The sequence below is a fragment of the Lathamus discolor genome, chromosome 5, assembly GCF_037157495.1.
Source record: "Lathamus discolor isolate bLatDis1 chromosome 5, bLatDis1.hap1, whole genome shotgun sequence".
NCBI lineage: Eukaryota > Metazoa > Chordata > Aves > Psittaciformes > Psittacidae > Lathamus > Lathamus discolor.
The window spans coordinates 2837570-2860025 of NC_088888.1; the positions used below are offsets into that span (position 1 = coordinate 2837570).

At 44.1% G+C, this 22456-nt stretch overlaps 1 long non-coding RNA gene across 2 annotated transcripts in view; it reads right to left on the reverse strand.

Annotated features, from left to right (window-relative positions):
* Positions 1-22456, reverse strand: part of LOC136014591 (uncharacterized) — an 86706-nt gene that overhangs the window by 46220 nt on the left and 18030 nt on the right. Inside the window, exons 2-3 of one of the 2 annotated variants that reach the window (XR_010612785.1) lie at positions 15516-15611; positions 9569-9611 (exon numbers count right to left, since the gene is read on the reverse strand). This is a non-coding gene — a long non-coding RNA (uncharacterized LOC136014591). Of the gene's footprint in view, positions 1-5445; positions 5580-9568; positions 9612-15515; positions 15612-22456 lie in introns of those variants that run through there. The other variant, XR_010612787.1, reaches the window with a different exon arrangement.

Sequence of the window (22456 nt, forward strand, 5' to 3'; positions counted from 1 at the left end):
AAAATATGACTTTGCTCCACAATAGCAAAAATAATCGCACCAGAAGACGTAAATTTCAGCAGAGGAATTCAAGGCACTTTCCATCACTTTGCTTCCTTTCCATACAACTCCTGCAAGCAAAGCAAAGAGCAGGGAGGAGACATTGCAGCCCCACCATGACATGCAGCCAGGCCTGGGGAGGAGGAAATCAGCAACTGCTCAGTAGCACGACACTGCAGTATGAGACAGGAAGTGAAGATAACGATGCCCAATTGAAACCATCGCCTCAATGGAATTATCTGGTGTGGAATTTGGCCCAGGCAGTGTACTTCGCACCCCTGCTCTTTGCAAAAGCCTTACTGATGGTGTTTTTGCTGATCCATCTTTTAATGTCAGGAAAGAAAAGCAAGTTTTAAACCAGCAGAAGCTGCAGATGTACAACTGAGTAGCTCTGATCACATAAGCCAAGAGTTGACTTTCAAATTCCAGGCCTGAAAATCATACCCTAATTTATCTTCATCTATGTAGACACAGTGTTTGTGGAGCAAATAGGACCGAGAACATTCAAAACATGGAATCATTCAAATTATCCCTGGCATTAGGCTATACAAACTCTCCAACCAACACCCTTTTTATGCACTATTATGGACCAACTGTGGAAATAAGAGAATAATCGAGTTTCCATGTTCTCCACCCCCTTACCCAGTGCTATACTTCCTATAAGCCCTTCACACTGCAAAAGATATTATCTTGTGTGCATCTTGTCGTCTAATTGAATCAAGGTTTTTTAGCACTAAAAAGGTATCTCTGGAGTCCAGATGTTCAATTCATGCAGTGATATATAGGGGAAGATCTGCCTGTGTTTGCACAGCAGCAGGCACTATCAGCCACTGCATTGGCCAGCACACAGGGAGCCTTGAGGTGTTGCAGGTGCAGCTGCTACTTACCCAGGACCTACAAGGGACCAAACAGCTTCAACAGCTTCCCTTTATTGTTGTATCTCATCCACCAACACCCCTTCCTCTGCCACACCCCTATCAATATGCCACCACCTCTTTCATGACTTCCTTTGTAGTTTTCCTTTACCAGTGCTGCCTCATGTTGTTCCTATCACCCTCCTCTTAGTCTTCTCCTGGCTGAAAAAGTGCTAACCCTTGATTTTCACCTCTGTGTGACCACAGGCAAATAAGATGAGACCCCAAGGGTCATTACAGCTTCTATTCCAAAGGGTTCAATTAATTTTCCCTGCACATGGACAACTCACCACTTCATGCCCAGGGAGGTTGTGAGTGCTCCATCCCTGGCAGTGTTCAAGGCCAGGTTGGACAAAGCCTTGGGTGGGATGGTTTAGTCTGAGGTGTCCCTGCCCAGATCGGGGGGGTTGGAACTGGATGATCTTGAGGTCCTTTCCAACCCTAACTATTCTATGATTCTATGCAATGCAAACTAGACACTTAACTCAGGGGCTTGGTACCCTCTCAGGCTGCAACCAAGTCTCTGCACAAAAGCAGAGGGAGCCTGAAGTGCCAGGCAGGATGGGAGAGCCAGCACTCACTGAACAAGGAGGGACTGTGACCTTGTGTGAGATAGTGATCTGAAATCAGACTCCACTGTCTCAAAGATTGGTACAAGAAGCTGAGATGGGACACCACCAACCACTGCCTCAGAGATGGGTGGGAAGAGCTGAGATAAGACTCTTCCATCCATTGCCTGGGAGAAGGGAGTGAGGAGCTGAACTGGGACTCCACCATCCATTGACTGCAGGATGAATGAGAAAGAGCTGATAAAACTCTTCCTTCCATTACCTCTTAAGTTCAATATGAGGAATTGCTGTCCATTATCCAAAGAACTGCTGCAGACATCTGTGTCTTGATGCAAGACCAGAAAAACTGGTCCACCAGGAAGAAGTACTCCCCACAACTCATGATAAAAGGGGGAGTAAAACATCGCCAAAGTGGGTACCTTCAAGGGGACTCCAGAAGGACTCCAAGAGGACACCCACAGCCAAAGGGCTCTTGGGGGACACTGCTCCAATACTACAAGATTATGAACCCTGAAGAACTCCCACCATCAACAAAGACGACAATGGATGCCCAGGACATGGCTGGATTCACAGTGGTGGCGCTCTCTCTCTCTGCACCCTGAATCCTTGCTTCATTTTCTACCTTTTTTTCCAATCTGTCCTATCACTATCCCCTTTATTACAATAATTTCCCCTTTTTATAACTGTCTTTTTGTCATCTGTAATAAACAAACTGTCCGATTATGGTACTTGACCTCATTTGCGTCTTAATTTCACTCTTGGGATCACAAACTGAAACAGGGTCTGGCACTGGGGTTTTTCTCCAGTCGGACCCTGACACTTTGCATCCTGCCATGGCCTGCAACCATCAGCTTAGACATGATGTACAGGACTACCCTTGAGCAGGGGAAACATATCAGAGGAGTTCTCCAAGCATGTATTATGGTATCAGTTAAAGGTAGGATATCCATAGCACCTGATCTTAATGAGCTAATCTTCTGGACTTCCAAACTTCCCTTCTCTGTAGTTTTTGATCTTGTTGCTGTGAGGATCTTAATGCTGGTGCATAGCATTGATACCTCAGCGGGGCTGCTTACATGGAGAAAAATGTGTTCCTGCCTGTATTTGCAAAATCAGAGCCTACTTAATAAAAGACTGGGAGTTCTTGTGTCAGAAAGCCATCACTCATTGTGTAAGCGGGAATAAGAAGTTCTCAGTGGTCACCTTCAGCTTCCTAATGCAATAGTTCAGTTACAATAGCCCTTGGCACCTTTTCATTTTTATCTTTGCATCTCGGAGACAATTGTCACAATATATTTCACCTGCTGGACAACCAATTTGATGAAAGAAAAAACCAAAACCAGTTTACTACATTAGAACATCAGCTCTAACTAGCACTGTATGTGACTGATCACTACTGGAAAATCTAAAACTCAGATAAAAATCACTAGGCCTTTTTTAACACTAGAAATGAGCCATGTTGTAAAGGAAACCTGCAATAATGAGATAATAGGAATTAAAAATAAATACTTCACATGTTTTCAAGCAAGCAAAGCAGCATGAAAGCACTGCTGAAACAGGTATTTAAGTCCCATTATTCGAAGGTTAGCATTTTCTTGTTCCTAATCTGTGGTTTATTTGGAGGAATGCTAGACTGTTTTGTAACACATTAATTTAGATGTAGTATGTTTAGATCCAGAATCCTTGAATAGCATAAAATAGCAGGATACCAATTGTTGCATCAAATAAAATTCAGCATTGATAGCCATTTTCCAAAACGCTTACCAAGCCGTCACCAAAGAAACAGATCAGTTTCTGATGTACATCAAGAGAAACAAAACTCATACTTTAAGTGATTTTTAAATGCTGATCTCTAATACTACCTAATAACATCAAGTATAAGGGGATTAGGGAGACAATTGTTTCTAAGGCTAAAAATCATCCTAGATATATCGGACAATGAGAGGAAAAGTGAGTTACTAACATTCGTGCTTGATGGTGTCTTCCTTTTCCTCCTCCAGCTGAAGCTTGGGACAGCTGTTTGTCTTTAAATGCTTGAATACAAGGACACAGAAAGGTCACAGGAAAACATCTCCTGTACAAACTAGAAATAGGACTGTCCTTTTCCAGTTAAAAAATATTTATGCGAATGTCAGTCTCATGAAGGAGACAGGACTAACTGAAGTGGAAACAGGAGTCTTCTCCTCAGGCATAGATTAGGTGGTAGCTTCTTGCCAAGGTGACACTAGTGCTGGCTGAGATGAAACATCCGCCTATTCTGTGCTGGTGCCCTTGTCCATCCTTAGACTTCTCCCCTGCTACGGAACTGCATCTCATGTACTACAGAGATGTGCCCTTTGGGTACTATTTCCCATCAGCTACCACTAGCCTGAGCTGCATGTTAGCATATAGCACATTCAGAGCATTGCAGAACTGCTGAGATGACCTAATTCAACACCCTGCTTCAAAGCATGGTCAGCTAGAGCAGGTTGCATCTGCTGTTGGGCCCCTTTAGTCGTGTTTCACTGAATGAGGTCCGTCCTGTCCACCTCACACTGCACCTTCCCTTGTGCCTATGCTTCACTTCCCACTCCCACTGATGCCTTATCTTTGCTATTGTCATGACTTCAGTTTTTCTTAGAGATAGAATGAACTTTTGCCCCAAAATGTCATTCCTCACATAACTGACCACACCACTCTTCACTCATTTTCCTTCAGCACTTCCCCTCATGTTATAATGGGTCCTGATGTTTAGCGCTCTTCTCTTGCTTGCATCTCCAACCATCTCTTTCTAGCATCTCTCCTTTTTTTCTTGGCCATGTACCAGACTTGCTGCCCAGTTCCTGCCTTTATCTCCACCAGCATCCATTTCTGGTTTCTTTCCCTGTGCTCTTTAGACTTGAGGACAACCTTTCAAGTTGGCCATCCTCTACAAATTCAAATGCTTCCTTAAAACACACTCCTGCAAGGTTTTTCTGAAATGAATCTTCTTACCATCCTAACACTAGCCTGCTGCCGTGAGTCCTTATCCACATCCTTATCACAGGCCAATTCCAACAAGCACTAGTTTCTGATATTAAAGATGTACCATCTCCTTACCAGGCTATGCAGACTTCGTTTAAAGCTCTCCTTTGCCTCTGACCCAACTCAGTTATTTTGCAACAGCTTATACCCCTTTAACAACAGTGAAGTTATTTCTGGTTTGGACATTGTGACTTGTGATCAAAACCAGGCCTATTGCCTATCTCTAGATAGAAAAACAATGGCCCACTAAAACATTGCACAACATCTTATTCTTAAATATCTACCACAAAAGCATGCAATTCACTTACAAATTATTAAAGCTAGGCTATGGCAGCACCCTGAAGGGCTGAGCAGGTCAATTAGATCGGTCCTTATAACCCCAAGTGATTACCAACAGCCATCAGCACACTGTAACTGCTTGTTGAGCAAGTGAGTCAGACAGCAATAAGGACTTTTAAGCAGCCAGCAAAAGCACTCAGATTCTTCTACAGGAGAAGTTTATTACAGAGCTCAGCATCTGTGTCTTGCAGCTGCCAAGTGTCCTCCATGTGTTGTTACAGCTGCTGATTCTGCTGTTAAGGAAGGGGGAGCAGAAGGATGAAAAGAGGCAGCGTCAGGAATGTTCAGTTGCTGTAAAACGCTGCCAAGCAGATACTCACGTTATCTGTGTGCACAAACTAAGCCATCCAAACATGTGAGCTCACGGCTTTTTGCCGGCTGGTCTCACACTACAGAGAAATCATGTGATGAAGCCACTAGACACTTTTCAAACTACTCCAAATACAGGATCTGCTGAAACCCTGAAGTAGCACACGCAGCTATATCAGTTCCGTGACGTGACACACTCTGACTTGGGAGAGCAGGCAAGAAAGGAAGCAAAAGGCTTTAAGGAGAGCCAACCCAAGGAGAGCCAACCTTACCAGTTCACAAGCGAGGCAGTGAGGTGCTCCTCAGTGTCAGCCTGACGGTGTATTATTAGGTACTGTCACTCCACAACGCCACTTAATTTAACCAGACCAATTCTGAAACATACCATGACACAGGAACTCAGCACACTAAACCCACAGCAACACTCCTAAAGGCCCAAACCAGGCCTTTTATTGTCTCTGTGGCTGTGGGCACAGGAGTTCCTCCCAGAGTAATCACATTGCCCTCCAGCTGTGAATGATCAGCTAATCACTGCTAATTTGGGAAGGCAAAAGACCACATGACCCTGAAGCAGGTTATTGTGCTAGCCCTGGAGCAGTTGCTCTTTCGTTGCCAGTGACCCAAAAACACATCCCAAAGGATCTGGATGGTTTTCTTCAGTTTGATTGTATCAAACTTGTATTTATCCATGGTATCATCAAACACAGATAGGATCACAGGATCTTAGGATGATTCAAGCTGGGAGGACATCTAGTCCAAACCTCTTGCTCACAACTGTTCTCAAGTGTAGAACTTTCTCCTGTATTCCAGGTATAACCAAATGGCATTGAGCTCACCAAGCATTGCTTGCCCCATTGGGAGGTAAAAACCAAGAGGATTTATTTGTACATGGCACAAACCTTCCCAGGACCAACAGATGCTGAGCACAGCTTTGTTAGAGTGCTGAGGAGACTTTCCCTCCTTCCCATTGCTGTCTGAAGTCAAGCTGAGTCCATTTAACTTAAAGACACCTAAAGGTCCTCTCTAAGCCAGGACATAGAAAACCCAAAGATTAAAACCAAAGGACACAGACCAGGTTGTACCCTGCCCTTGAAGATGCTTGAAAAGCAAAGAGAGTCCTTGGAGGAACATCTGTAGAAATACAGTGAACAAAAGTGAGGGGTAGCAATTTTCTTAGCCTCATTTCCAGGTTCTGGATCATCTCTTTCAGTTACAAGTGTACATCACCCTAGTTCTTAAAATAACACGAGGGGAAAAGTGCTCCCATTATTATCTCCAAAGAGCAGCACATCCAGGAAAAGGGGAAACAATCTTTAAGAGGAGATATGAAGCTGACATCATATACATATATCCATGACATATATAAAGTCTGTGACACCTTTCATAGAAGCAAACAAACTGGTGTATTTGAGTAACTAGCTGTTGTTTGTCCAAGGGTTACTTAAAATAAAAGAGGAGGCATAAAGGTACTTTAATGGCTTTGGGCAAACCTGAGCTGGGGGGAAAAGGGGGGCAGCCTCAAGAGAAGACCAAGAATACCAGCATGAAAATGCTTTCTTTTTTTTTTTTTTTTTACACTATTTTGCAAGAAGAAACTTCCAATTCATCTCTAAAGGCTCCAAGTCTTTGACCCCACTTGCAGCACTGGGTGCAGTTCTGGTGTCGTCAACCTAAGAAGGACATGGAGCTGTTGGAGCAAGTCCAGAGGAGGCCATAAGGATGATCAGGGGCTGCAGCACCTCCCGTATGGAGACTGACTGAGAACATTGGGGCTGCTCAGCCTGGAGAAGAGAAGCTGCGTGGAGACCTCAGAGCAGCTTCCAGTGTCTGAAGGGGGCTACAAGGATGCTGGAGAGGGACTCTTCATCAGGGACTGCAGCGACAGGACAGGGGGTGATGGGTTCAAACTGAAACAGGGCAAGTTCAGGTTAGATCTAAGGCAGAAGCTCTTCCCTGTGAGGGTGCTGAGGCACTGGCACAGGGTGCCCAGAGATCTGGTAAATGCTCCATCCTGGCAGTGTTCAAGGCCAGGCTGCATGGAGTCTTGGGCAACCTGGTCTAGTGTAAGGCATCCCTGCCAATGGCAGAGAGTTGGAACTGGATGACCTTGAGGTCCTTTCTAACTCCACCCATTCTATGATTCTATGATTCTAAGTCATACCTCTATAGGTAGCCCTTGAAGCAAAGGAATTTGTATATTGCATCAGGCAGTGTTATATTAGGAAATGTTTTTAACAGTGTTTAGTGGTTGAAACTAAGATACAATAGCTTTATGACAAAGAAGCTTATGATGAAGGTCCTTTGTAATAGCTTTTATATTACTGTAAATCATGATGCTTATGGTTTACTTTTTATTAATTCAAATGAAGTGCAAATGAAATGACAGCTGACAGCCTATCAACAGGTTAAACAGCTGAATATTATTTTACTTGATATATATTTCATCTTTTAACAGGATTTTTCAATTTTAAATAGTTTTGAGGTTTTTATCCATGTAATATGGCTGAAAGGCTGCAAGATGAGAGCAATATTTAATTCACGCTTGTAAGATATGGGTATTTGGAACCCATTAGAAATCGACTTTTTGTTCTCCCTTTTAATTTTGATTCTTTCATCAGAGATGCCAAGACTAATGCTGTCATGACAGATGGGGAGAGCTCATAGAGACATTGTACAAAAATTACTGGAGCAATGTGTCATTACCATTTAGTACCTTCAAAATGTCACAATGGAAGTAAAATCCATTGTGGAACAGGGCTCTGCTTGCAGGGGCAAGCTCCCAGTTTCCCTTCTAAGTGGACAACATCACACCAGTTTCATTTGCGCCACAGAAAACAGTAATATAAGGAAGTTCTATTACTGTGAGGGTGGTGAGGCAATGGCACAGGTTGCCCAAAGAAGTGGTGAATGCTCCATCCCTGCAGTGTGACATGGTCTAGTGTGAGGCATCCCTGCCTATGGCAGGGGATTGGAACTGGATGATCTTAAGGTCTTTTCCAGCCCAAACCATTCTGTGATTCTACGATTCTGTGGCAATATAAGCATGCTACACACTTGTTCAAAACCTTAAAACCACACAGCTACCCACTGAGAGAGAGAAACTTCTCCCACTTGTCACCTACCTAATTCTTGGTGTCATTTACCTACTTCAGTCGTTCCAGATTGCTTCAGCTCTTTTATACTTTATTGGGTAATATGGTTGAGCACAATAGTGCCAGTTATGTCAGCCCGATGCTGCTTACTTTACTAACTTGCATACCGTCAATGGTGGCAAACTACGTTAAGCAGTTAATTTCTGCAAATCAAATGGGGATGTAGCAAAACTTTATAACGTGCATAAAATTTCCTCATTAATCCTAGTAGAAGAAATCAGGTACTGTTTACAGAGTGTGCAGGTCAACAATTTCTGCTCGAGGAGTTAGCCAGCACAGAGGAGTCCGGTAATGGCACAGCAGAAAAACACATGGAAAGATTATGCAAGCTGTGTTAAAACACTGCCTTCAGTTTCAAAGCAAAGCATCGTAAGCGACACCATTCTGAAGAAGACACGGATCCGTTCGCAGATCAGAAGGGTGTGTTTCTTGTTCTACCTTCCTGGGTTTCACCCCTGCGATTCTTTAATGGTTTTGCTGTTGATGGGTATTAAAATATGTCTCTGTGAGAAAGGACTCTTTTGTTATGTATGGCTCTGCAGCTATTCAGAACTTTATAAGTAACCCACTAGAAGCAACCCACTAGAAAATGAATTTCCAGCAACTGTTAACATCTTTAGAAATGAGCACTAGTGCCAGGCTAAAAAACACTGAAAACTGTGATCCAGAATACGGATAAGAGCAGTGCAACATTTCTTTGCGTCACACATTTTCCCTGACCCTAGAGGTTTTTCCCTGTATCGTGGAAAATTCAGGCTCTTTTTCTACTCAGGCATGAGCCAGAGCCACTGACACTGATGGTAGAACTCTCGCTAACCCCCCCAAGCTGGGTCTTTTTGTTGAAATCATGTGAAGGAATGAAACCGGTGATATAGAATGCTGCGGTGGTGCTGCCTTTCACTAGGAACTGGATGGAAACCACAAGCTTGTTTCACACAGCCCAGCACCAACCTTCAGATGCAAATAGCTGTCAATTGCTACCACTGCCAATTTAGATTTAAATGGTTCCGCATCCCATTACTAATCAACTGCCTTCCAATTCCCTCTCTCTCAGTGAATGAGAGTGTATTTATTTCCTTAAAGAAGATTGAGGTATCCAAGAAATTCAGCCTCGGTAGTTTCACAGCCTCCACACCCAGACCCCAGGACTGGTTAGATGGTGTGCAACATGCAAAACCCTCTTATCTTCCAAAAAGGACATGGGGAAAGGGGGGAAGAAAATGGAAATCAAAAAGAAGATCACCTTGACAGAACTTCAGTCCAAGAATCCTTCTTCATATTAATGGCTTCAGAAGAAAAAAAAGGGAAAAAAGTGAATGATAACACCATAAAAACTGAAATAGTAAACAAATAAATAGTAAAATCAATAAATAGTAAGTAATAAATAAATAGTAAGTAATAGTAATAGTAATAGTAAGTAATAGTAAGTACAGTCATCAGGCCCTTTAAAAAAACTGAGGAAGAACCAGACACTTTTTTCCACATCAGCTAGTGCAAAAGAGCCCAGACCTGTCCCTAACATGTTTACCATCCAATTTCTTTCCCCCATAGACTTCCCTGAAGACAATGACGACTCCGGAAGAACAATAGTGCATCGAGATATTTCAACAACTGTGGAATAAATTCAGTGTGAAGTGGTCAGTGGAGTATTGTGCGGAGGCACTTACACTGCTAAACTACAAAGGCTCCATCTTTCATGGTGCTGAAGAGTATCTGTTCCTAATGGAAACACACACAGCACTACCGAGAACATGGCCACACGCTCTCCCGGTGTGGTTGGTCACTCAAGGCAAGCCAGAGAAGGCATCTGCTCCCTGATCGTTCAGAAACTCTTCATTCTTTATTTTAGACACCAGAGAAGCCGTTTAGAGATAAGTAAGCTCTCGGACTGTGCCTGCTGTTGAAAGGCACACACATACTCTTGCATATCTCTCTATTATTTGGTCATGGGAGAAAATGACCCCTCTTTGGAAATCTCTTCAGCTGTCAAATCAACCCCTTTATCTGGTTTCATACCGTTAGCTGAGAAGACAAGGATCCCCCTATCAACCCAATTTGGTGTTAACTGATTTAGCTTTCATCAGAAATTTTTTCTCAACTCTGAAGAGACCCGAAAGCCAGGTCCAAAAAACCTCACTTGGCAAAGCACGTTGTGTAGGGATGTATTCGAATGTGCAGAAATGTCCCCATAAGTGAAATGATACCATGAAGTGAAATGGTGGGTGCAAAATGAGTGGCCTGGGCTATGTACATAAGGCAGCACAATTACGACTGCCTGCTCTGGATTTAAAACCTGCCTTCCAGACCTAACAGGATTCTTTAGTGAGGGCAATAAAAAAAGCTATTAGTGCATTCATATTTGTTTATCTGAGCCCTCAATGTACTAATAGCCATAAGAAGAGACAGCAAGGTAAAAAGTGCAATTTTCTTCCGCTGAATTTGATTCCTAAATTAATTTAAAATACAGTGTAGTGCTGCCTCAAGTGTAGCTAAGGAATTGTTGCAGATTTGATACTTAAATTCCAGTTGCAGGTTGAAGTAGGTTCTTTTTTCCAGGAGCTGCTCTGCAGAAGCTGGCAGCACTACTTGTGCTAACCATGTAACTTCCTTATTGACTATGAGTAAGGGTGCAAGGATCTGGACTCAAGCTTACACAAGTGATGATGTGTGAAAATCTTCTGCTTCATTTTGACATGATGATACGAGGGATTGGCAGGTTTTGGGACAGACCATCTTTATCTGTCTGGCAGTCTAGGGATTTAAGCTGTGTCTATCACTCTGTCATTTCTGTGTGCTCAGACAGCATCTGTACAAAACATTCCCAATTATTCTCTTCAAGCAGGGCTGGTTATCCCAGGTGGGACCCCTGGAAGAGCTTAATTTCATTTACAGAGGAGGGACTTGGGGGGGGGGGGGGGGGAGCAGAAGAAAGGGGATAAGAGAAAAGCACGATCCTGATGTAGAAGCTACAGCAGCCTCTTGGCTTGGCGAGCCTTAAAAGGAGTTGCGCTCACTAGCCCCTGAGACCCTCCAATGGAGCTGCACTGCCTGGGGAGCTAAAAATGGTGTCCTATGAGGAATACTATTTAAAGAGACTCCCCTGGGTGCACAGCAACACCTTGCACCACCTCATGCATAAAGAGAAAGGCTGCACCCCCCTTCCAATAAGACATCCAGGCCCCTCACTGCCAAAAACCCGGATGGATCCACAAGGAAAGGATTTCCATATGTGCTTCACAGAGCAAATGCATCCCAGGCATGCCGTTGCCACCTGGTTGGTCAATGCTGCTAGTGTGAAATCCTGATTTTTCACAACAAGAAATTTGACAACGTACTTTTTATGATGAGTTGAGGTTTGAAGCTCTCTACCTTGACAGAGTCCCTGTAACATCCGATTTTTATGGGTACCTGAAGAGGCCTTCTGGAATATTAATGTTCTGTGGTTCTTCAGATGTGCATTTCAGGTATCACAAACATATTTTTATTGGTATTTGATGGCTGCTTCTTTTGCCAAGTGCTCACATCAAATTTATGAAAAGCTATTTCTGAGCAATAGAAGTGTGGGAAATCCCTTTTGTTGAGACACGTTATTAATCGTGTTAGTGCCTAGATCTCTATGCTCTTCTACCAATGAGGTGTACAGCTTCAGCATCTGCAGTCAGCTCCTAAAAATACACTATCTTCTGACAGATTTCATTCCTTAGAGGAAATGGCTTAGCCTGGTTCTTTAACGATCCACTGTCACTCCAGCATTCCCTCTTCCTTCTTTTTCCCCCATGTGTTGCCTACACATTTGTATGGATAGGACTAGATGTGTGGAAAAGGTGATGTGGGAACTGCCTCATCCCCAGCATCAATACAACTCCCAGCAGCAGCACCAGGGATGCCACTACAGGTCAGGATCAAATCAAGGCACTGCTTAACATTTATGTGAGTGTATTCCCAGATCAGGAGCAATGAGCACTTTCAGTAACCTCCATTAATGACAGCCAGGTCTGTCTCCTGCTATCCACAATCATACATGAGAAAAAGGAAGCATGCAGCCTCCACATGGGCATCCCATCTCCTTATGTAGTCATGACTCCATGGAAAAAAGAGGCTTAACCAACCCATACTTGTTCATCCTCCTGCCTTACATTGTGGAGGTGTTTAATCAGGAGTCAGAGGGGTGCAGGGAGAATACAGGTACACCACTAGTGTACCTTGGTGGTGGACATGATCCTTTCCTTATGGCACAGACTATTCCAACAAGGATTACCTCCACACCTTGGAGGTCTGTCCAATGTCCAATTCTATGATTCTGTGATTTAATAATTTTGATTTGATGTCTGCTGCAAAAAAGGCACATTATATCACATAATCTCAGATCATCACATCACATTTTACTGTATCATATCATATCTTCAGTGTATGTTGATTTGGTCCTATATTTGCACACTTATTACCAGCCCATTCTGACTTTCCTGCATATTTTAATCTGTATGAACCCTGTGCGTGAGAGCCTATAGGTTTTATTATTACTTTCTTGACTCTCTGCTTTATCGTCTCTATGAAAGCAGGTCTATTGGGATCCCGCCCAACCTCCCCCAGTCTGCCTCTGGTCCTCTCTCACTCATCGTCTTCTCTCTTTCGTTCTACTGCAGACCTAGTGCCCCAAACTTGTACACGAACACGTGGTGGGCTTATCGCAGTCCTACCATGTGGGCAGGCAGAGAGGAATTCCCTTTCAGAGGGTATGTGAGAAAAGCAAGGTTAATTAAGTGCAAAGAAATCACCCAGAAATCTGTCCCCATGCCAGTGCACCTGGAATTGCTTATCAATGTTTTCCAAAGATTGTTCCATTAGGTCTTTACTGACTTGAATTTGGTGCTTGGGAGAAATCTATCCAATGAGACCTGCCGGCGGGATGACTCCAGAAGCAACAGGGCTGCCACATCCCGATCTGAGCTAAGGCAATGCACCATGCAGTGGGCCTGCACAGGTACAGCAAGTCTGACACATTGCAGAGCCATGGGCACCCTGCCTTGGCACGAGTCACCTCTGTATCACTTGTGCAGTGATTCTGATGCCTACAAAGATGTCCTTTCCTGTGGGATTTCCAGGAACCTGATGGTTCATCACAAAAAACTGCTGGACAATAAATTACATTTACAAGCACTGCTCTTTCACTACAACTTTTAGGCCAGAAAGGTCATGTCTGATTACCTTTGCAAGGAAAAAATGCTCTATTTCTTTACTATATAGTTCATATCTCCATCGGTGAAAACCATTAGAAATTGCAGAGGTCTGTTGGGTGTATCTCTTCTGGTTGATACCATTGGATGCCTGACCTCCAGCAGCACAATAGGAACTGCATTCATTTCTACAGATCTGACCACTGAACACAGACGTCTGGAGGTCATCAGTTCCTAACATTGAAAGAGTAGCTCTAGATCTCTCCAGACCAGTCCAAAGTTGTTTCCCCCTGGTACGCAGGCCAATTTGTGCCAAATACAGTGATGATTTTTTCTCTCCTGTGTTGAAACTATGTACAGGGCACCGAATAGCAGCTATAATGGAAAGATTTTAACCTCAACTAATGGCAACCAGAAAGTGACAGACTCATTTTCTTATTACCAGTCTCCTTAGGACTGCACAGGCAATTATTTCCTTGAGATGGCTTCTGTGTACTAAATTACGTGGACTATCTGTAAAGAACAATGACAACTCAGTAAGCCGGGTTACCTCTGTCCCCGACCCACAGACTGCTCTCACTAACCTTGCGGTGGTGTTGACAGACTCCAGAAATAGCCATGGACAGGGTTTTCTTATTAGAAGTCAGGTCTGGGTCATATCAGTGGGGGAGGTGAATTGAAAATGACAAAGGGAGCCATCCAAAGGGGTCTCATCCCTCTCTATGAACAGTCCCAGCATAAACACCGGTGATCCCTTTTAAAGCAGGAACTAGGGGTGCCCGGTACCTTTTGTGCTTCCAGGTTCCCTAATATTCCTCCTCACATTCCTTTGTTGCTAAATGAATGGCATGACTTTCTCAATGTTTTCTTTTTCCCGAATCTTTCTCCCAGTTTTGATTTCATATTAAAGCAAGGGCACCAATCCTAGTTTATGTCATAATAGATGGACAACAATAGTGCAATTTAACTAAAATAACATGCTAAACAGTGCTACATGTTGACGGAGTCATGACGGATATAATTTGGAGTGTTTGGGTGGTTTATATCTTCAAAGAAGAGCTGGCAAGTGTACAAAGTGACAAATGTATTTAAGAATCTATGCCATTCAAATGATACACCACATGTCTGTTTGGGATTTTTCCCATCTAAGTGTGGGAATACGGGCACGGATTCACTTGCATACTGTGTTCTTCTAACATAAAGTGTCAGCATCTCGGAGGGTGTGTCAGTGGCACCCAATGTCACCAGATACACATTGCAAAGGAGACAGCCGAAATAAGCGTAAGTTATGTGTGCCAGGCAGCCTTCGTTTATTTATTTCACACGAAAGGAGGGAATGGTGCTCAACACATTCTTACTGGAAATTTATATCAGCAAGAGAAAGAGAAAAGTGCATCATTTGCATTTCGAGGCACTGCAAGCCCCTATCCTAGCTGAAGTCCTCGGCAGTCACACTGCAAAGAGACCAGATCTTGATGCGAGCAGCAATGATGTAAACCCACCACTAATTCGCATCATTTTGACTGAATTATTCTGCATTTACACCGGTTTCACTAAGATAGAAGCTGGCTTGGGGTGTTTACCTAGTCTATGCATTTTGTGCCCTTTTCCCCTTTTATTTGTCACAATAAGCCACCTCCTTTGTTGATTAGTTTTTATTTGTGGAATGTATTCATATTCTCCGAGTCCATCTGCTAAAAGTATCCTATTTAAAAGAAGATGGCATCATTAGCTACCCTCTCTCACTATAAAGAAAGGAGCAGTTCCCATATTTTTCCCCAGTTCAGTGGCTCAGTGGATGCACTAATCTTGCTGAACACTTCAGTTTAGATGGTATATCAATGAGGCATTCAAACAGAGCAGTTTATACACAAAAATTCTGTCTGCTTTGTAAAAGATTATCCTTTTATAAACACTCTGCGGAAAACATAAAAGCAAATAGGGGACAGCACATAGGACAGGAAAGATGTTAGAAGGGAGATTAATACTGAATGGGTCGAAATGAATGGTGCTTACCAAAACGAGGTCCAGATACTTTGGCTGCAGTGAAACATAAATAATGGGAATGACACATCGTTTATTCGGGATAATGAGTTGATCCGAAGTAGGGGCCTAGAACAAGAGATTAAAGATTAAATATCCATCTCCTGATGAATATCAGTAGCAAACTTTAACCTTTTCCTTCCAAAAGCACAATTTCTTTGAACAATCGTGTCAGCAGTACAAAGTGAAGAAATGGGCTAAAGCAAACATTCTTACCTTACCCTGTGAGAAAACACCGCTTCGTATTTTAAGACAGAGAATTGTATTTTTATTTACCAGGCTTGTAACTATTTCAGAATAATTACAGGAGAACACAAAGATTTTGCTTGATGTTTCATATTAGACAAATCTGGCTTTAGTGTTTATTGCTTACATTGTGGTTCTCTGCAATAACTGAAGAAAGAACATACCCATCTTGAACATTCACTTGGGTGGAGTGATAATGGCGAAAAGCAGCCTGCTGGAAAAGCACAGCATACCACATGCCGAATTAGAGTCTTGAATGCAAGGAGGACTTGGAAGATGTCACAAGCTTTGGATCAGGAAGGGCTGGAAGGGTAGCGAAGGGGAGAAAGGCACAGACAACTGGGGACAGCAGGCTGACTGTACTGCAGTGCTGGCAACCTGTCCAAGCTGGTCAATTAGTGGCCCTTCTAGCTCAAGATGCTGTACTGCAACTGAGGCAGAAGACATAGGACAAGTGGGAATCTGGATAGCTGTGGCTTGCCCAGAACTTGGAAGAGAGCAGCTGCTGAATGTACACAGCCAGCCAAGCCCCGCATTGTGGTTTTGTTGCTGATGGCTGCCTCCTGAAAGAGGGATAAAACTGGGGACAGCGGGAGGAGGGAAAGAGGTTTTCAAATGGCATTCAGAAAACAGCCAGGCTAGGAGGCAAGGGTGACTTTAGCATTCTTTCACCTGCTCCATGGAAAGGGCTTCACTAGCAAAAGCAGTTTGTGGTTTCATTCTGCTCTCTAGGGAATACGCTGTCCCAGTGCCAAACCAGCATGCATGTACAGTTGGCAGTTTCTCTGCACAAGAAGCCTAGGACTAAGAGCTGTGGAAAAGTATCCATTTTTACTTGGTAAATATTTGCATGCAAAACCAGATATTCCCATAGGTTTTTGTGAGGCTCTGTGAATTTGTTAAAAGGAAGGGGTTTTGATTCGTGCTGGGCGAGTGTGCATGCACAGACGCACAGTCCCAGTGAGGGCATGGTGCTGGCGGATGAGCTCACTGAAATGGTATCTTGAAGGACACTGAGTACCTTTCGAGGGGGCAGGCCCCACGTTTTGCAGAATTCACACCTTGGCAACAGAACAAAAATATTCCCTTTTCCCCCTGCCCCTTTTCACCGTGAAAACAGACTCTATTTGTTAAGTTTCCTTCTCCTTTTGAGTCAGAGACCTGAGTTTTCACAGGCATCTTTCCTGCCAGGCTGTCCTGCAGCAGCATCACTCCGCTGCCCTCATCCTAAAACCTGCTGAAACCCCCTGCTGCTGTATCACAAGTGATACACAGAATATAGAATCTTAACTTTCAGGATGGCCAAATAAATGTAGGTGAAGGAAGAAGACTTGGGGTGCTGGACCAGAGGAGGAGGCAGAGCTGACAAATCAATCACAAGGGTGTGAAAACCAGACATATGGCTGGTTATCACCATGGTCAGCAAAGACCAGGCTCTGGAGAGCAGGTCAGGTTTTCTGCCACTGCTTGCAATGGTGAGGGGAGGGGGAAGTCCAGCTCATTTGGTACCAAAGCAGCAGCCTTTGCTCTGGGGAACTGAAGCACTGCTCTCCAGGGACAGAGAACACTGTGCTTGGCTCAGCTGCTCTGCCTGCTTTCAGCACCCTGCACTGATTTCCAGCCAGACATGCTTTTATCCTTGAGATACGAGCAGCAACTTTCCTTTTATTCAGAAAGAAGCAGCCATTTTCCAGCATTATCACAGCGCTGATAATACATATTACAAACAGCAGAGCTGTGAAGGGATGCCAGAGCCCTGCGGCTGACTGGTGCATGACCTTAGGAGATGATGCCACACTACAGCGTGCTGGCCTGAGCAAGGGGGACCATCCTGCCCAGGGTATGCAGCCTTGCAGGAGGGGCAGGGCCATGCTACCATGTGTGCTCCATCTCTCAGGGTGCCAAAGGACTCCTCACACAGGAAAAGATGCTCCCTATAACATCTGCAGGGGATATTTGAGGGATCCTACAGTGAAAGTTGTTGTAGATCAACATGAATGAATCAGAATGGTTCAGGTTGGAAAGGACCCATCACCCCTCTTCCTATTGCTACAGTCTCTGATGAAGAGTCCCTCTCCAGCATCCTTGTAGCCCCCTTCAGGCACTGGAAGCTGCTGTGAGGTCTCCACACAGCTTCTCTTCTCCAGGCTGAACAGCCCCAATGTTCTCAGTCTGTCTTCATATGGGAAGTGCTCAAACCGCTCATCATCCTCGTGGCCTCCTCTGGAGGCATTGTGTATGTGGGTACACACACAGTAACCCAACCATGTTGTAAGGGAGAGAGCACGGCTTCAAAAGCCCTTGTTGTGGCACAAAAGGCAGCCTGCACTGGCCTCCCTGGAGATGGAGATGGTGGCACTGACCTCCTTGCCTCACCTCACTGCCCAGGAGGAGAAGGAGCACCTCCCACATGACTCCAGCATATAGGAATGGACTCTTGTACTTAGTATTTGTGACTTGGTTTAAACCTTCAGTGACATGAAGATGGTGATCAGAGCAGCACAAGAGAGTGAAAAGGCCACTCTGGGAATATTCACTCAAATTCAGTGGGTCGAAGTAACCTTTGCGGGGTTGTTTCCAGTGTGTAACTGGAAGCCCAGCTTGTGAGCTAAAATCACAATAGTTTGTATTCGCGGAGATCTATCCGGCTGAACATCAGAGTATGTATAGGAATGAAGTGCTGGGGTTGTAAGATTAGATGAGTGATTCCCTCTGCAAAATGTCCACTCCAGGAAAGAGAGTTCCTGAGCCTGTTTGAGGATGTACATTGCCAGCTTACAGTGGCACTGCATGACCTAGGGTTTTCTTGTGAAGCTGCTCCGGGAGCGACCAGACCTCAGGTGTTCGCAGCCAGTCTTGCATGGGGGAAACACATGTTGAAACCATGATGTACCCCAGGTATGGCACTTCCTGCCCTGGGTTCACTGGAAATCCAGGGAGAGAAAATGGGCATCATTTGATTCGTTCTAACAGCTGAGATGAATCCAGCCCAAAAATGCCTGTCGCTCTTCTTTGGGTATTTGAATCGCACCCATACACTATTGCACTTGCAGCATGTCATGAATGATGCAGGTATTGATACTGAACCTGTGTTTTTACAGGTGTGACTGATCTGCCAGATCCTCCTCTATTCTGATTCAAATCATCATGTCATTTTTTCATAGTGCAAGCCTCTGAAGGAAACAAAAGTGTTTTTACATTGCTGATGTGCCATTACTTTGTTTGTGTTACCCATTTAGCATCCAGAAGGGCTTGAATTGGGCAAAGCTACCAGGGATGTAATTCTCTTACACCATAAGGTGGGAAGCTCAGAGTCTGCAGAGAGCTTTGGACAGTGAACCTGAAACCACATGTTACCCCAAGCAGTCATGGAACATGGGGGCATTTAGGCTTGCTCTTGGTTACGAAGCTGAAATCTGGATTTAGGTCCATTAACAAGCAGCAGCAGACAGAAGCACATCAGCAAGCTTCACCTAGGCTATTCTAGGGTGGAAATGCCCTGTCTGCGTGGGGTCCGGTTCAGAGAGCAGGACTGAAGAGCACTGGATACTGGGGCAGCTAGTGATGTCCTGAGGTGTGGTGGAGGCCAGTGACAGAGCACATGGGGCTGTAAAGGTAGGCTGGCCTTCTTTCTGCCTTGGCAATCCCCTTCACATCAAAGGAGCCTTCCAGAAGCCCTACTGATGGTCATGGCAGGACCACAAGAGCAGCGTAAAGCTGCTTGGGCAGGGTTAGCAGTGTGCTCCAGTATGGTCTTGGATTGTACCTTTCCACAAGCCAGCTGTACCTCTCAACTAAATACGTCCTAGGCAAAGCTCAGAAATGCATCTTTCTGGAGATTATTTCCATGTGCACATCACAAAGGATATATTGATTTAGCTACACTCCTGAGATCAGACTGGAAACACTGTATAGCCGGGAAGCAGACACATGTGCTGCTTATCAAAGCTATACATACGGTACAAAAGATAGCAGTGGGGAGAGCAACCAGCTCTATTTGCACCAGCACATGACCTGTTCTGTAATTCTCTAAAACAAAGGAAAAGGAAGTACCGAGTGCTACTGTTCCCAGGCTGTGCAAATGGCATGTCAGGAGCACACTGATCCCAGGGACAGGAGGAATTTAAGTAGCTGACAATCGCTGTCGAGGATCATCCCCCAAAGCCTGTTTATTTGATTTATTTGTCTGTATTCCTTGGAGCTGCAGAGAAATGCCGTAGTTGACGCAATGGGAAAGGATATCCTGGGAGACCTACCAAAGGAGGAAGTTGTGGAACAAAGTGGAACATGTCACCCAAGCAAGGCTGCATTTTCCCTGCAAGGCTCTTTTATCCATCCCCAAGGAGGACAGATTACTTATTCCTCAAAATCACAGCACCTGGGTCTGTAGAGAATGACATAATTGAGCTTAAAAATGACAAAGCAAGAAAGTAAATCACCTCGATCATGCCGTGCCACTGTATGCTGGCAATGTACATACTCAAACTGCCTCAGGAGCTATCAGAGTAACGGTCATCTGTGGAGGCAGAGAGGTCACTCAGGTGTCTTGCAACATTAATGCTTGCTGGTGTTCATGGGATAATGGAATATAGGGAATGTTACTAGAGGAAAATCACAGAATCATGAAATCATTTAGGTTGGTAGAGACCTTTAAGATCATCAAGTCCAAACATTAACCTAACACTGCCAAGTCCACCACTAAACCATGCCCCTAAGTGCCACATCTACTCTTCTTTTCAATACCCTCAGGGCATTCAGGCTTCCATCTAACCCAGGTACAGATTGAACTCACCTAGGAAAAAAGGGTCAGTGAATCCCAAATCCACTGATGTTTCCTCAGGAGGGGGTTTGCTTGCTCCGTGGTAACTCGCCCTCCTGAGCAAGGGATGCAGAATCAGACACGAAAAATGGCATAACTGCTTTTCCCTGGAAAATTCCACCCAACATCTGCACAGCAGCTGGATTTCCCAAGTCTATTATCTCATTTCACTGATCTGAATGGATTTGCTTTCAGAACAGTTGCAGATCCGTATATATCACTCGTGGCTTGATTTACCATAGTTTACCTCAATGAAATAATAATTGGTTACACTGCCTCCCCTCCTCCCATACCCAAATGTTAATCAATTGCAATTCATGACCGTAAGAAGTGGCACATAAATGGTTACTTTGGTGCAAAACGTTAATCAGTTCTGAAAATCCAAATCAACCCAAGTCACTTCAGAGTTCAGGACACTGCTGGGGAATAAGTTCTACTTTAGTCTCATCCTTTCCATTACCAGACCCTTAAATGCATTTTTTTCTACACATTCAGCCAAAGAGATACACTACTAATATACTGGCCAATATGGGCATTCTTATTCATCTTGGGCAGTTCTTTAATCCAAAGTCCCACAGAAGGAAGTATGACTGCAGCATTCAGCGTGAAATAAAGATACCAGACAGGCTCTGGCAGCATGAGTGTGAAGATTTTGATCTAAGATCCAGAGCCCCTTACAACAGCTTTGCCATCTCGGTAACTCAAAGGCCATAAATAATTCTATTACGAACCACTTAAGCCTCCTACTGAAATGCACATACAGGTCCTCAGCAATGGGGTAGTTTAGATGAAGATTCAGAAGGGCAAAGACCATATTCAATCTACAGAAAATATTGCTTATTTCCAAGGGCAAGTTTAGGAGATGGGCCTCCTTACATGCTCAGTGGTCACCGCTAGCTTTAGAATGAAATGTCACATACTTTATATCTTCTTTTTGTTTCTCAACTTACTGCTGTTCACAACCATTACACCATTACAAACAAACCGGGCTATTCAACTGCTTTTTCTAATGACGGCAGCCTTTCTTCTTGCTCCCTGTAACAAAAACTCTTTGAAGTCCTACGCCGTTAGTTACAAGTATTCGGATATTTCCCCAGCAAGGATGTAATTGCAGCCAAAACAAGCCTCCAGGTGCCAATATTGCACCTGACAAATTAGGCACACGACTGGAAAAGGATGGGCCCATCCTTCTGCTTAATGTTCATTTCCTCTCATTTCCACATTAACAGGAAGTAGTTGGAATGGAAAAAAGGCTTTCCTTAAAGACCCGAACTATCAAAAGGCCTGGAGCTGTTTCTCCTTGCAAACAAAAAACTTGGAAGCCGGCTACGTCCTCTGATTTGGAGCTCATTTACAGTGACTTACTTAACCCCTACTGACGGCACGATGGACAGGATGTTATGGTTTATTTAATGCATAAAGCGGGTGTGAGAACAAGGTGGATGGTGCCCTTAGACGTAGTCTTTTCATAATTTATTGCTCTAACTGCTTAATTTTTCCTCAGGGAAGCCTTTGATAGCCGGCTGCTGTGGTGTGGTTAAGTGTGTGCATTAAGCTGTAAAGCAAAAGTATTATTATTAATAATAAAAAGTAATAACGGTAACAGAAGTTATTGTTTTGCAAAACAAGAATAACTTGCACCTATTGCTCAGCTGGAACTCTGAAGTGGTATCCCCACGCCGACTGACCTGACTTGAGGACATTCAATGGAGCAACATTAAAAGTGTTGGATTTACCTTGTGAAGACTTTAGCACCACAATCTAGCTACAAACACAAAGCAAACTCCCTCTCACAGAACGCTGCATGGCTCCTAGAAGGCCACTGGAGAACCACAACAAAGCCAGCCAA